Here is a 15341-nt window from a genome sequence, read left to right as displayed (position 1 = left end):
TTGTAACTGTCACCTTCCACCATCCACTCTGAATGCCCTGTGCCTTCAGTAAGCACCTCAGCACCTCCACTAGTCATGGTTCTTTACCTCGTGGGGTGACCCAAACCTTTATTCCTGAGGGGTCTGGGCTATTAGTAGTTCTGCCTGGATTGGGTTGTTTTAGTTTTCCATTGACCTTAGTCACAGGGCATGGTAATACTAAATGATGTCCTAAGGTCTCCTGTATTCCAAACATACTCTTCCTTACCTCTGTCGTGGAGTAAGTAGTCCAGTTGGTAGGATCAATCATCCCAGCCAACACCATAACTCCCTTTGTTGCCTCTGTTGCCACTGAGGTGACCTGGTGACAGTATTAACTTCCAGTCCAGTGGAATCATTGTTGTGTCTCCTAGTAGAACTATTTCTCTTTCTGGAAATAAGACTTCTAGGCCAGCAGAGCATAAAGTCACAGGAACAGGAAGCAAAAAAAAATTTTGCTAGTCAGTCACTAAGGATAATAGTGGGTGGTTCTGCTCCCATTTCCACCCCTTGATTCTTATACCTGTGATTCCTGGCCACTGGAGAAACAGCACAAACAGTCTCCTGGAGAACCTTATCCCAACCCTGAAAGGTATTGCTACCTAGCTGGTACTATAACTGAGTCTTCAAAAAGTCAGTCCACCTTTCTGTCAAGCCAGCTGCTTCAAGATGGTAAGACTATTGAATTCCATGAGCACGGGCCCATTTCTACACTTAATTTGCATTATTTTCTTGATCAGAAGCAATGCTGTGTGGAATGTCATGACACACATGATAAATCTATGAATGGTACTTTTGGCAGAAGCACTGTGTGCAGGGAAGGCAAACCAAAGTATTCCAGAGAGGAAAAAATGCTACTACTTTCATGATGGAAGTGGGCCGTTGTAATCAGCCAGCCACTATGTAGCTGGCTGATCACCTGGGGAATGGTGCCATATTTGGACTCAGTGTTTGTCTCTGCTCCTGGAAGACTGGGCACTCGGCAGTGGCCATAGCCTGGTCGGCTTTGGTAAGTGGAAGTCCATTTTGCTGAGCCCATGCATAACTTCCATCCTTACCACCATGGCCACTTTGTTCATTAGCCCATTGGATAATGATGGAGGCAGCTAGGGAAAGAGGCTGATATCCACAGAATGGGTTATCCTACCCACTTGATTAATAAACCCTCTGCTGAGGTCACCCTTTGGTGAGCATTCACATGAGACACATATAACTTCATTTTTTTCCCATTCAGAGAGGTCTACCCACATAACTCTTCCCCAGATTCCTTTGTCAACAATTTTCCAATCATGTTCCTTCCAAGTCCCTGACCATCCAGCCAAACCACTGGTGACAGTCTATACAGCTATATATAATCATATGTCTGGCCATTTCTCTTTCTAAGCCAAGTGCACAACCAGGTACAGGAGCCAAAGTTTTTCCTACTTGGAGGCTTTCTCTTCACCACCATCCTTCAGGGATATCCCGGAAAGGCTGTAGTTCTGCAGCTGTCCACTTTTGGGTGGTGCCTGCATATTATTATACAAAGGACCACCTGTAAACCAGTCTCAAGTTTTTTTTTTCTCTATAACGGATTATAGGAAATTTCCCGTGAAGCCATACGTGCAAGATGGGAGAGAAAAGGCAGCGTATCAAGAGTAGTAACCATGGGTATTTGGGGGGGTTTGGGGGGGTTTTTTTGTTTGCTTGTTTTGTTTTGTTTTGGCTGCGTTGGGTCTTTGTTGCTGTGCATGGGCTTTTTCTAGTTAAGGCGAGTAGGGGCTACTCTTTGTTGCAGTGTGCGGGCTTCTCATTGCAGTGGCTTCTCTTGTTGCAGAGCATGGGCTCTAGGTATGTGGGCTCAGTAGTTGTGGTACGTGGGCCCTAGAGCATGCAGGCTTCAGTAGTTGTGGCACACGGGCTTAGTTGCTCCACAGCACGTGGGAGCTTCCTGGACTAGGGATCGAACCCACGTCCCCTGTAATGGCAGGTGGATTCTTAACCACTGCACCACCAGGGAAGTCCAACCATGGGTATTTGGACCACCTCTTCATGTAACTTCTTATGCCTTCAGTGTCTGCTTGTGTCTTCAGCATCTAATCATGCATGTACCACTTCCATCTGACGGTGGAGTGTTGTTGTGCACACCCAACTTTATGGCTTAGTGGGTCAGATGATACCCAATTCATGATGGACAGCTCAGGTCCCATGGTAACATGGTTATGCATGGTCAGTCTCTACTACAAAATAAGGCCCAGTAGCAGGCCAAGAGCTGTTTCTCAAAAGGAGAGTGGTCACCTACAGATGATGGCAGAGTTTTGCTCCAAGATCCTAAAGGCCTGCACAATGATTCACCTGTAAGGGCCTGCCAAAGGCGCCAAACAACATTCGTATTTCTCACTGACACTACAAGAACCACTGGATCTCCTGGAGCATATGGCCAAAGCAGCAAAGCAGTTTGCACAGCAGCCTGGACCTATTGCAGAGCCTTCTCTTGTTCTGGGCCCTACTCAAAACTAGCAGCTTTAGGGGTACTTGGTAAATGGGCTGGAGTAACAAACCCAAATGAGGAAATATGTTGTCTCCAACATCCAAAGAAGTCCATTTACCTCTGTCTCTTGGTTGTAGGAGGGGCCAGATCCAACAATTTATTTTTCACCTTAGAAAGGGTATATAAACATGTCCCACACCATTGGACCCCTAGAAATTTCGCTGAGGTAGAAGTCCCCTGAATTTTAGTCAGATTTATTTCTCATCTTCTGACATGCAAATGTCTTACCAATAAGTCTAGGGTAGTTGCTATTTCTTGCTTACTGGGTCCAAGCAACATAACTGTCATCAATGTACTAGATCTCCGTGATGTTTTGTAGAAGAGAAAGGCAACCAAGATCCCTGTAAACTAATTTATGACATAGACTGGAGAGTTGACATATCCCTGAACTAGGACAGTTAAGGTATATTGCTGGCCTTGCCAGCTGAAAGCAAACTGCTTCTCGTGGGTATTATGGACAGATATGGAGAAAAAGGCCTTTGCCACATCAATAGCTGCAGGTAACAGATGATATGTTAATTTGAGTAATGAAAACACACCTGGTACAGCAGCTGCAATTGGAGTCACCACTTGGTAATCCACTTTCATTCTCCAAGATCGCTATGTTTTCTGCACAGGCCAGGCAGGAGAATTGGATGGGGATGTGGTGGGAGTTTTCACCCTTGCATCCTTGAAGTTCTTAATGGTGGTGCTAATCTATGTAATTCCTCCCCGGACGCAGTACTGCTTTTGATTTACTATTTTGCTAGGTAGAGGCAGTTCTAATGGCTTCCATTGGCCTTTCCCACCATCATAGCCTTTACTCCACAAGTCAGGGAACTAATGTGAGGATTCTGCCAGCTGCTAATATGTCTAATACAAGACTTCCCTGGTGGCGCAGTGGTTAAGAATCCACCTGCCAATGCAGGGGACACAGGTTTGAGCCTTGGTCCGGGAAGATCCCACATGCTGCGGAGCAACTAAGCCCATGCACCACAACTACTGAGCCTGCGCTCTACAGCCCGTGAGCCACAACTACTGAAGCCTGCATGCCACAACTACTGAAGCCTGCATATCACAACTACTGAAGGCCTAGAGCCCGTGCTCCGCAGCAAGAGAAGCCACCACAATGAGAAGCCCGCGCACCGCAGCAAAGAGTAACCTCCACTCTCCGCAACGAGAGAAAGCCCGCACGCAGCAACAAAGACCCAAGACAGCCAAAAATAAACAAATTAATAAATTAATTTTTAAAAATATGTCTAATACAATTATGCATTCTGGAACTAGGGAAATAACCACAGAATGTGATCAAGGACCCACTGTGACTAATTGTGACTTTGCCTGTGGCAGTTGTGCCACCACTTGACCCCTGCTACTCTGTGATCTAATTACTTCCACTGCATTTAGGCTTTCCAATTGAGTGGTTGCTCTTGCCACTGTAAGGTCTGGCCTTCAGAGAAGAGCAATCACGGAGTTCTTCAAGGATGCTGGGGCTCCCCTCACAAATTTATTTCTCAAAGTGTTGATGAACGATATATTTTCTGTACCCTCCCTGTGTGGGTAAGTCGATCTTAAATGACAAATCCACTCCAATATCCCTAAACCTCTGAATCCCTTCCTCTACATTAAACCCAGGAAGTCAGGCATTTCCACCTTGATCACCGTAGGTCATCTTTTGGTCCATGTTTCAGCCAACCAACCAACCAGTTAGAGTCCTTTCTGACTCCCTGGGCAGCAAGACTGAATGCTTAGTGAGCCCATATCAGTACATTCATCTTGATCCAGCTGTGTGTTCCTTCCACCATTATCCCCTACTTTTAGTATCTATTTCCACACACATTCCCCAGATTTCTGTGTGTATCTATTAGAAAGCTCAAGTAGTTATTTTGGAATATAGCACATTTTCTAATGGGTCACAGTTTGTACCTCACCATTAGAAGCACTTGAGTCTAGTTATAGATCTAGAAGCAAAGAGTGCTGGTGGAGGTGGGTCCTATGGAGAATCAGCATTGTCTTACATGGCAACTGCATCAGAGGAGGCCATGACTATTCTCTCAGGCAAATGCAGTGTCAATCCCCTCAGACGGAGGTGGAAAGCCACTCTTGGCCACCACTGTTGGCAGAGAGGCCGCCTATCACTGGGGGTGGAGATACCTCTTCTGATAGGGATTGAGGAGGCCACTTTTGCTGGAGATGGAGCCAGCGGGGCCAATCCCACAGGAAAAGAAGACTCATCAGAATTTAAGGGCTCTGTGTTCCCAGTTTCATCAGGGTCTTCCACATGGCCCCACCCCAAATTACAGAATCCCATTCTTTCCCAAGCAGTGCATTCACTTTAACAGAAGACATGCTGTGAGGCTGGGAGCTCAACTTGCATTATAATTCAGCCAATTGCTAGACAAGGAATCAATTTTGATTCTCAGCAATATCAGCCTTGTGGCTACAGGAAATATGGCTATCCCTCAGGGCATTCGTAGAAGCTCTTAGGTCACTTTATGCTGCACCTGAGCTGGGAATTTGAATCCCAGAGCTCATCCTTTTCTTTCACCACTTTGTCCAACAACATTAGAAGCAACCAACACATTATATTCCTTGGTTTTCCAAAAATGTTCAAAAATGCCAAACACAGAGTCACTTGGTTCCTTTCTTCTTTTAAGTGGTTGATGAGGATATTCAATGCAGATGTTTTGCATATCTCTATATACTTTTCACACCATGGACTATCAGGGCTCTCTACTACTCGAAATGGAGTCATTAGCATCTCTAAATCTAATCAGACTAGAGAGCCAATTCCAGAAACCCCAGAACCAATTCAGAAAACTCATCCTTAACATTTTGTTCTTCTAGTACTGCTCCCCATACCAAAATCTTTACTAGTAAGGGTTCTCCAGAGAAACAGAATATATATAGTTATATGTAAATAGTGTACTATAGGAATAGTTCACATGATTACGTAGTTCAAGAAGTCCCACAATCCATCATCTATAAGCTGGAGAACCAGTAAAGCCAGTAGTGTAATTCAGTCTAAATTCAAAGGCCTGAAAACCACTTGAGCTGATGGTGTTAAGTCCCAGCCCTAGTCCGGAGGCTTGAGAACCATGGTCTAAGTCCCATTCTGAGTCTGAAGGCCTGAGAACCAAGAGCACCAATATTTGTGGACAGAAGGTGAATGTTTCATGACAGTGTACTTGGCAATGATTTCTTAGATATGACACCAAAAGCAGGGCAACAAAAGCAAAAAACTAAACAAATGGGACTACATCAAGTTTAAAAGCTTTTGTGCATCAAAGGACACAGTCAACAGGTGAAATGATGTACAAATGACCAACAAGCATATGAGAAAAGGCTCAACATCACTAGTCATGAAACTGAAAATCCAAATCACAGTGAGATATCACCTTACACCCATTAGGATGTCTAGTATCAATAAAACTGAAAATAACATGAGTCTTAGCTTGGGCCCTCATAACAATATACCATAGACTGGGTGGCTTGTGTCAGCCAGTCTCATGGTCTAAAGGCTAGAAAGTCTAAGATCAAGGTCCCCACAAAGCAGGTTTCATTCTGAGACTTCTCCTCTTGGCTTGTAGGCAGCTGCATCTCCCTGTGCTCACATGGACTTTCCTTGATGCATGTGCATATAGGGTAAGGGAAAGAGCAAGCTCTCTGGCATCTCTTAAAAGGGCACTAAACCCATCATGAAGTCCCCACATTTATGACCTCATATAAACCTGATTATCTTCAGAGGCCACATTTCCCAAATACTATCATATTGGGGGTTAGGGCTACAACGTAGTAATTTGGGAGGGAACAAAATTCAGTTCATAGAACAAGTGTTGGCACAGATGTGGAGAAATTGGAACCCTTGTGCACTGTTTATGGGATTGTAAGCTGGTCTAACCACTGTAGAAAACAGTATACAGATTCTTCAAAAAATTAAAAATAGAACTACCACATGATCCAGCAATGCCACTTCTGGGTATATATCCAAGAGCATTTAAAGCAGGGTTTTGAAGAGATATTTGCACACCCATGTTGATAACAGCACTATTCACAGTAGTCAGGAGGTGGAAAGCAAGCCAAATGTCCATTGATGGATGAGTAGATAAACAAAAGATAGCATATACACACAGTAGAATATTATCCGGCTTTAAAAAGAAGGAAGGAAGTCTATCACATGCTACATGTGTGAAACTTGAGGACATTATGCTAAGGCAAATAAGCCAGTCACAAAAGGAGAAATACTGTATGTTGGTAAAGGCAGTCTCATGTACGCAGCCTTTTGACTCCCACTTGGTCACATAAGAATGGGCCTTGGGTCTGGAACACTTCCATATCAAGAGATAAAGAGCCCACATAGCCTGTGTGAGCTTATCATGCCATGGGAATATCTCTCCTTGTTACAGCCACAGCTAGTACTCTCATCTCTGCTTTAAATGTATGCATCACATGGCACCTGGCCAACCCCACCGTCATATCCCTCCTCACAGGGAGGGGACAGGGTTCCTTTCACTGCAACATTAGAGGGATGCACATAGGCAAATTGGCCTGAGTCAGCCACCAGGAGAGACTCCCTGGCCATGGAGGACTGACACATACTACTGAGGCTGATCTTGTTCTGTCTCTTCTCTATGTAAGTAAAGCGTTGTTCCATCCAGTGCCTAATTAACTGTGTTGTGTTTTCCTTGGCAACTCCAATACCAAGATGCAATGTGCAGAAGTGTTTAGAGTCCTTCCCCTGGTGTTGGTAACCAGTGCATGGTACTCTGCTGGACACTGGGTATGAGATATGTAAAGTAGTCAAATTCATAGAAACAAAAAAGTAGAATGGTGGTTGCCAGAGGTGGGGGAGGAGAAATGGGGAGTTGTTTATGTTCTCAACGTCTTCACATCCCCATCAAGTATAAGTGAGAAGGGCCAAGAAACTGAGTCATGCCCACACTCATGACTGATTAATTAATATAAAATATCTATCATGATTTGTGTTCTTGTGCTATTTCTTAAAGGTAGAGCTAACAAATATTTTTATACATGACTGACACCTACTATAACTACACTATTAGTATGGAATATATTCTAATTAAGTAATTGAATGCTCTGTGTAATTTTGCTGGATTCCTGTTAAATTGGCCTGAAAGAATCTTTATTTATTAAAGTATCAGGTGGTTTTAGAAAAGAAGTGTTAAATGATTTCTATCTAGAGCACGATCAAGTTGAAATATTGCCATTTGTATAGTTAAATTCACTTACAAAGAGAAACCACTGTTCGTTGTTAATATTTCCAGAACATGTGACTGTTTTAATTTACATTTGTACCTTATCCCTTGAGGACAAAAATAAAAGTGACAGTTAAAGTAACAACATTGAAATGTAAAATCAGAATAAAATCATGCCCTTTCACAATATTCTATCTAGACAAAGTTGTAGACTGTGGTTCTTTAAGAATAGCTCAGATGGGAACTTCCTCCTCATAACTACACCCTCCACCACCCTCCTCAACCCCCCAAAACACAAACACAGACATTCTCCTCAGGCTCCACCAAAATAAATTTAATTGTGAGCTTATCAATTATGAGGTAGAGGTTTAATTTATCTTACCACTACAGAAACAGCAAAGATTTTCCATTAAATACTAGATTTAGAAACTTTATAGAAAATCCCAGATTTATAATTCATTCTGTAATACTGGCACAATGAAGATCGTTCTGAAAAATTCATCAAAAAAATGTTCCAAAGAAACAAATTTTTCTCCTAAATTATTCTCCCAAATCAGTAAGTTAATAAAATATCAAAGAAGCTATGGTTTAACATAACCACATTTATTTTTGAAATTTTAAAAGGAATTTTATGATCTTTCAGCTGTATAAATTATGATGCTTCACAAAGATGAATTTTAGGCCTTAAGGAAGGTAACTGTATTTTTCCCAATTCCTCCATTACTTTGAAAATATAAATACCAGGTTCCAATGTTTAAACAAATGGGAGTCACTGTTTCTGATATGGATTTAAACAGATTATAATATATGCATATTTTAAAAAATATTTTAATGACCTATTTAACTTTATTTTCTAACTACTTGGGAATTGATAGCAATGTCATCACCTATGCCAAAGAGTGACTCTCATAATATTCTCTTTTTGTTTTCTGCATTTTTATCCCCTCAAGACCTGCTTACACAAGAAACAAACTGTCTTCTGTTGTATTGTAATCCAAATTGATCTCTCCTTGCCATAGAGAAAATTTGAAAAAGTTTTCTTTAAAGTCTTAATTAACTCAGTTGATTTGATTTTGCAATAACTGTGTTAATGTCATATAAATTAAGAAACTTATCTACCATCTCTGAGCAATTCCAGGATAAGAAATCAGAAGCTGTAGCTTTTCAATCACAGACTGAAAAATCCCTATCATTTAACCTATAAGTTTCTTTGTGTTTGGTTCAAAGCAGTAGTAGCTCTTATAGCTATCTTGATGGTCATCTGATAGTCCACCTTTATCCAGTGAAGTCCCTATTTTTGCCTAAGTTTTCCTCTTATAGTGGACGTTTAAGAGCTTTAAAAAGAAGAATGGAAAAGCCAGAAAGAAGACAAGACCTATGAAGAAACAAGTCAACAAAACTTCTTCCTCAAGCAATTTGGACAGTTCTCCTGAAGAGGGTGAGCTGAGCAGTGCATACCTGGTGGTAAGCTCCCACCCTTGTATCTTTGAAGATGGAAGGAAATGGGGAAGATGAAAAAAATGAAGTTTTCATTAGAGCACTCATTAACCTAATGAGATCAGTAAAAATGTCAGTGATTGCCAAAGGTTAGAGAGGCAGGAGGGAGGGATAAATAGGGGGAGCACACAGAATTTTAGGGCAGTGAAGTCATTCTGTATGATACTATAATAGAAGATACATGTCATTATACATTTGTCAAAACCCATAGAATGTACAACGCCAAGAGTGAATGGTAATGTAAATTATGGACTTTGGGTGATAGTGATGCGTTCATGTATGTTCATCATTTTAACAAATATACACTCTGGTGCAGGATGTCGATAATGGGGAAGGCTGTGCATGTGTGGGCAGGGGGTATATGGGAACTCGTCGTAACTTCTGCTCAATTTTGCTGTGAACCTAAAACTACTCTTCAATAAAGCCAATTTTTTTTAAAAAGTTGATATTTATTTCCCATTCACAGAAAAGATAATAGGGTTTTTGTTGAACTTATTTGACTGTATAATTATATCCCTTTCATGTATGCTGAAAAATTTTTAAATTGAAGTATAGTTGATTTACAATGTTGTGTTAATTTCTGCTGTATATATATATATGTTTATATGTATTCTTTTTCATATTCCTTTCCATTATGGTTTATCACAGGATATTGACTATAGTTCCCTGTGCTATACAGTAGGACCTTGTTGTTGATTACTTCTTTGCTTTATCCTGCAGAATACATATAAAAGTCTTGAAATAACAATGCCAATACTGTATTGATACTATGTATGAAATAGGCAGCTGATAGGAACATACTGTATAGCACAGGGAACTTTACCTAATGCACTATGGTAATCTAAATGGAAGGGAAGTCCAAAAGGGAGGGGATATCTGTATGTGTATGGCTGATTCCTTTTGTTGTGCAGGGGAGGCTAACACAACACTGTAAAGCAACCATACTCCAATAAAAATTAATTTTAAAAAATGCTAATATTGGCTACTGAATAGAATTTAAAATTTCTTAGTGTTCTTTTTTTAATCTTGGAATATATCCTCCTAGGGATGTACAGTCAAAAATGCTCTGTTTTAGAGTCATTTGAAGTAGTTCTTCAGTATGTGGTTATGCCATCAGCTTGACATACAGCTATGTTCACTATAAAAAAAAAGTTTATTTTTTTCAATTTTTAGAAATTTTTTCCTTTTTTAAATTTTGCTTTTTTAATTATGTAAATATTTGCATGGTTACAAGTCAAAATTATTTAAAAAAAAAGAACATTCATGGAAATTTTGCTTCCATCCTCATCCCTGCAATTCTTTTCCTCCCTCTTTAGACCATTAGTTTTCTTAGTTTTGGTTTATCCTTTCATTTTTTCTTTTTGAAAATACAAGCAAATGCATTTAAATATAGTCACACTCCCTTCCCTTTCTTACACAAAATTTGCAAACTATAAAAGTATTTTGCATCTTGCTCTTTTTTTTTGCTCAATAATATATCTTGGAGATCACTCCATATTGGTATATAGAGATCTTCCTGCTCATTTTTACAGCTGCATAGTACCCTACTGAATGAATGCAACAGGTTTTTTTTGTTTGTTTCCTATGATAGAGTTTTGGGTTGTCATAATCTTTTTGTTATCAAAAACAGTGCTGCAGGGACTACCCTGGTGGTCCAGTGAGTAAGACTACATGCTCCCAATGCAGGGGGCCCAGGTTCAGTTCCCACATGCATCCCACAACTAAGAGTTTGCATGTTGCAACTAAGACCCAGCGCAGCCTAAATAAATAAATAAATAAATAATTTTTTTAAAAAAACAGTGCTGCAATGAATAACTTTGAAATGTGTGCCAATTTTAAAAAATCAAAGTTAGTTGTATTAAATGCAATAATAAGCTTATAGGAGTGTTCCAGCACTGTGGTAATCATTCATTGATAGTAATTAGTAATAACCTACCTCCACATTGGCTTCTTATTGAATATTGTTTTATTTGCCCAGATGTGAACCTCCCACCATCACTCAGATACACACTGTCTACTCAAGTGTTTACTATGGAGTTGCAATCCTCTTATAAACTCCACATTCCTTGCCACAATGATAAGTCTATGCTTAGGTACCTAATCCAAATTGGTTCCATCAAAGAACCTCGATTGAATGGTCTGGGTTTAGTAATCTGACTCAAACTGTGCCATTCAGGGCTCTTCTCTGGCTTCTAAACGTGAGACCTAGGAAGGGTGTTTTATTCTGATCACCAATTCCAGTGTGTGTGCTGCGGTGGAGCGGGGTGAGGGTTTCTCTCCACTCCTCCAAACAATGCTCCAGACATTAGCTGGGTATCCTAACAATTCAACTCCATTTTGACATTATCTACTGGGAGATAGTATCAGATTCCACAGGTCATGGGTTCAGTTCCACAAGAATGGCACCCCTTACTTCAGATGTCAATCACAAGTAGTAGGTCCCCAAGTTACCCACAACTTCTGTCCAGTTTAGCTAAAAGTCAAAGGTTCCCATGAGGGCCCTCAGGTTTTATTAACTTGCTAGAGCAGCTCACAGAACTCAGAGAAACATTTTACTTACTAGATCACAGTTTTATCATAAAAAGAATATAACTTAGGAACAGCCAGATGGATGACAGGGCAACATGTGGGGAAAGGACATGGACCTACTATGCTCTCTCTGAGCATAGCACCCGCCCCAAACCTCTGCATGTTCACAAGCCTGGAAGCTCTCGGAACCTCCTATTATTGGGATTTTTATGGAGGCTTCATCATGAAGGCATAATCAATCATTAACTCTATTTTTAGGCCTTCTCCCTCCTTAAGAGCATGGGAAGTGGGGCTGAAAATTCCAAGCTTCTAATCATGGCTTGGTCTTTCCTGTGACCAGCCCCTATCCAGGAGCTACCCAGAGCTGCCTCATTAGAATAAAAGATGCTCCTATCACCCAGGAAATTACAAAGGTTTTAGGAGCACTGTCAGGAACCAGGGTCAAAGACCAAATATTAGAACAAAAATGCCTCAAGAGCTATTATCACTTAGGAAATTACAAGAGTTTCAGGAGCTCTGTGCCAGGAACTGGGGGCAGAACCAATATATATTTCCCATTACCTCACAAGGGGGAAGCTCAATTCATCCCCAGTGGAGTGTGTGAGACATGATTCTGGGAGTAGCCATGTTCTCAGGCATAGTATAAGAGGACAAGTTGAGAAAAGGAAACCCACCCATAAAGAGATGCAAAACTAGAGAAGAAGGAAGAAGTTCCTGGTGGTGTTATCTTCTAAGACAAGCCATATCTATGCCTTTCTTATTTTGTTACATGCAACAATAAATATCTCTTTTATTCTAAAAAATAAAAAGGAAATTAGGCAGTGAATTAAGGCATTACATGAAAAATAGAATTAGCCAACAAAAAAGCTCATACTAGAGTCAGAACCTACTTTGATTCTTAACTCTATTGTTTTCTCTCAGTTCAACTAGTTTTTCAAACAGAAGAGTTCACTGCACCTGGGACACAGTAGGTGCTCAATAAATGAGAGCTGTTTGAACAGATGAATGAGTAAACAATAGATGCATCATTATTTTTTTTCAGTGATTATTTTCTCAACAATCTAAACAAGTAGATTATAATTCAATCTGAAATTAGAATATGTTTCCTAAATCCAAGAGTCCCTGAATTTCAAATCGGTTCTCACACAACTGATAAAACATTGTTTCATCATCTGTTTACTAAATTCGTAAAGAAAGACTCAATGTCCTGGACTGGCAAATTTTAAAGAAAGAGGGAAAATATTCTCTCTGATTGGTGTTCTTGTGTGGCTATAGAACATTTAAAATCTACCCATTGCAAATCAACAAGAATTTTATCTGCATGTTATTAAACAACAGTAGATACCACAAATGTATTTTATGAAACCACTTTGCAAGTAGAGCAAACTTGTTCCTTTCATCAAGGGATGCTTGCTCTTATTTACTAAAAACTCAAAAAGAGGCATTCTGTTTGCAAAGCCTTTTGCTACAATTCAGCAAAGATATTAATCATTAAGATAAGTTACACATCTTGAGATCTTTCATCTTAAATACAAACCTACTGAATGAAGAGCCCAATGAAGAGCGATAACAAACTAATTACTTAAATGGAAAAAAATAATATAACAAACTAGTAACTATATATAGGCAGTAACTAAGGGTGAAAAGATAACTCTAAAGAATATCCTAGGGCTGAGGAAGAGTGCTCAAGGAAGGAACAAACTTGTCGGGGGCTCCCTCCGCATGGCTAGAATTCAGTTTCTTCTGAGATGTGGATTTAGCCCATTGGATGATGGAGAAATTTGCTGGGTTTCCTAAGCCAAAGCTGGTCCATAGTCCAGGCAAGCAGGAAATACTCCTTCAGGCTGCAGGTGGGCAGAGACTACCAGATAGGCATGCAAAGGCAGCTGGGCATCAGGAGCCCACTGAGTGGTATTAAGCCTGGCATGTGTGGTGTCCACATTGGGAGAACAATAGGAAACAACCCTCCAGGGTGCAAGTGGACTGAGGCTGGCAGTTGGGTGAGCAGAGGCAGTCAGGGCATCAGGAGCCCATCTAGGAGCAGTGCAGTGTGAGGCCTGGGGTGCACAATGTTCACACTGTGTGGGCTGCAACAAGGTGGTCACTGGGCCTGGGCCGGGACTGCAAGCTCACCAAGGGATTACCCGCTCCTGGGTGCCCAGTGAGACAGAGCATCACTGAAGTCCCCACACGTGCACCCCCGGTAATTGTGAATTCGGAGCAAGGTGAGGCAAACCGAAGCACATCAAAACAAGAAGAGAAGCCCTTTCTCCTGCAATGTCCCTCCAGCACCCCTGTTTTAAAACGTTAGGTCTTATTATTATTCAGGTACAGTAAGGCCAAGTCAGGAGACAATTGCCATTGAAAAGATAGTTTGTTACTCACAGTTCCCAAGAGGACAGAGCAGGCCATGCCACGTAGGGCCACACAGGGAAGCATCAGAGTCAGTCAGGAGGCAGAGGGAGTGAGGGGAAAACATGGGCAACAGCCTTTACTGTGGTTTTCAGGAGAAGGAATGGGAGAGGTAGGGTAAACAGGCTTAGGATTGAGTAATTTTAGTGAGCTCCAGGGTGTAGGGCCTGCTCCTAGTTGTCTGATAACTGGCCCTGTTATAATTAGTGCAAGGGAACAGTGGCCCATAGTGTGAGAGCCCAATAAAAGAGTGGTGGAGGGGTATGGGCTCTGGATTGTTTAGTGTGCATCTGAAAGCTGTGCTTGCAGGCAGGCCTTTGCTGTCTCTAGGAACTGGCTTCTAGGCAGTCCCTCCAGGGTCAGCAAGGCCCCCAAATGTCAAACCATCAGAAATACATGGTTAATACAGCCCCCTACTGACAAAATGTGTTTACTGCAAAGGAGAAATTCTTCATTACCATAGAGTAAGTAATGAAGGGTGGATTTGCAGCTGAGATGCATTCATTATTAACCAGCACAACTATACAGAGATTGATCATCCTGTTTGAAGATTTTCAACCAGCTGAGTTCAGCTCTGATTGTTTATTTATTTTTTATTTCATTTAATTTTGTCAGTGATAATATCATCTTTGGAAAATGGATCTCTCCTTGTTTTGTACCCTGTAATGGTCATTTTGGCTTTTTCCCCAGTGTCTCTTTTATTCAAATAATCAATTTAAACTAATCATGGATATTTAAGTCTTTTGCCAGAGACTGGTCCAGGGAAGGGCAGGTCTAAGCTATGTTGACCTGAAACAAATAGACTTCCAGATTTTTCTCCAGAAAAGATAGGTTTATTCCGAATCAGCAGGGAATTGCAATTCTGAGTCTGCAACCATGGTGAGCTACATGCAAGTTCACCCATCGCAAGGGAAGACGAACACTTTTATAGAGGGAAAAGGAAGTTGGGAGGGCTATAAGAAGCAAAGAGTCCATGGCTTTTCATTGGCTGAGTCCTTGCCAGGAAAGGAGTCTTTCTTACAAATGTTGGGCTTGGCTATCGCTGCAGAGCATGAGAGCGCCCCCTCCTGGTTTCCCAACTCTATTTAATTCAGGTTGCTGTTTAATCATTTTTTATAGCAAATTTAGGTAAGCTAAACCAAAAGGAGAAGGTTGCTAGG

The sequence above is a fragment of the Eschrichtius robustus genome, chromosome 10 (assembly GCF_028021215.1).
Source record: "Eschrichtius robustus isolate mEscRob2 chromosome 10, mEscRob2.pri, whole genome shotgun sequence".
NCBI classification, from domain to species: domain Eukaryota; kingdom Metazoa; phylum Chordata; class Mammalia; order Artiodactyla; family Eschrichtiidae; genus Eschrichtius; species Eschrichtius robustus.
Note: the sequence above shows the minus strand (reverse complement) of the source record.